At 51.7% G+C, this 1,600-nt stretch overlaps 1 pseudogene; it reads right to left on the reverse strand.

Annotated features, from left to right (window-relative positions):
* Nucleotides 1-283: 283 nt before the first annotated feature.
* LOC119361158 overlaps nucleotides 284-1,600 on the reverse strand; it is a 2,711-nt pseudogene continuing 1,394 nt past the window's right edge.

Below are 1,600 nucleotides of genomic sequence, written 5' to 3' on the forward strand. Positions count from 1 at the left end.
CTTATTATGTAATGTCAGTGGGTTACCTATTGTTTTGGTCCTCTCAGACACGTTCACTGCACACAACTTTAATCATTGGCATTCTGGCACGGTGGCGCGGCTTGCCGCGCCTTGCCCACAAAACGGCAGGCAACAAGATACGATTAACCATTTTGAAAGATGATGGAGCTAAAGTGGTATATGTACAAGTGATTTTAGCACGTGAATATAAAGAGGCATGAACAGAACAACCCATTCTTTCAAAATGGTTAAACGAACAAAAACATTGACAAAGTGCAATTACAGCAGAAACATGCATGAACAGAACAACCCCTTTGCCGTTGCATTCCATTCCATTGGATATACAATGTTTACAATTCCCCTTTTTCCTTTTTCCAGGTGAAAATTCTAGATATATCAACTAATTAGATGACTGTACATGTTGACTTTTGGGGGAATGGATCAGCACAATCATCAGCACAGATAAATGAAAATAAGGACTAAACATCAGCTCATGTGTCATACAAAATGGTGAGTTGGGTACTTGTGCTCGTCACCGTTGTAGTCGTAGTACGACCTCTCCCCCTTGGAGATGTCCCTGTTGGCCACCAGGAGACAATGGATTCACTGTCGATTGCGAACCGCATGCACTTGAGGTTCTGCTTCTTCCTGCCTTCCCTGCAATGGTCATCATCACGCAAATTTTTCAGACATGGTTCCGATCAATGCATAAAATGCACGGTGATCAGAGGAAGAGAATGCTTACGGTTGTTTATCCCGTTGATGAACCGTGCAATGTTGCTTCGCTTGTCGGGGCAGATGACGAGGCTCTTGGATGGCGGCTCGGCGAAGAGCAGAGTCATCATGCTGTCGCCGTCGTCGTGCTCACAGTTTCGAAGGTAGTCAAGCTCGCCAACGTACTTGGTGATGATGGTCAGATCCTTGATGTGCCTGTCTGCCTCGACCATGAATCTGTCCAAGAAATTCCACACAATAATCAGTGCCTGAATGATTCTTAAGAACAAGATCAGAAATGAGCAGCGAATTGTGCAGACAATACTAACCCTTCCACCGGATTGAAGACGACCAAGGAGAGGCCCCTTGCTCCATCATCCTCTTGCATAGGCTCAATGTCTCTGCATCCCCCCTTGGCAGCACCTGAAATGAGATGGCACCCAAGCTTCGGTAAAACTGAAATGGCGTCGTGACACTGAATTTAATGGAGATCGGGTGGTGGAATTGGAGGAAGCGTCTGACCTGCATCCCTCTTGCCAGGAGGGCGGATTGGTTGGCGGACCGGGGCGCCATGTCGGGCACGTAGGTGAGGTCGTTGTTGAAGACGGCGCTGGTGGCCGTGAGCGCCGTGGCGAGCGAGGCCATCTGCGTGAGGCGGCGGATGGGGTCCTTGCTGGGGGTGAAGGGCGGCTTCCTGCTCTTCTTCTCGGACACCACCAGCGCGCTGGCGGCCTTCCGCTTCCTCTTCTTCCCCTCCGGCGGCTCGGCCGCCGCGAGACGATGGCACGCCGGCCTCGTCGCGCGCGGCCCCCATCTATCTAGATGGGCGCGTGAGGCCGGGGATGGGTGCCAAGGCGAGCGGCGGCGGCGGCAGGGCGAGGGCGAG

The sequence above is a fragment of the Triticum dicoccoides genome, chromosome 2B (assembly GCF_002162155.2).
Source record: "Triticum dicoccoides isolate Atlit2015 ecotype Zavitan chromosome 2B, WEW_v2.0, whole genome shotgun sequence".
Taxonomy (NCBI): Eukaryota; Viridiplantae; Streptophyta; class Magnoliopsida; order Poales; family Poaceae; genus Triticum; species Triticum dicoccoides.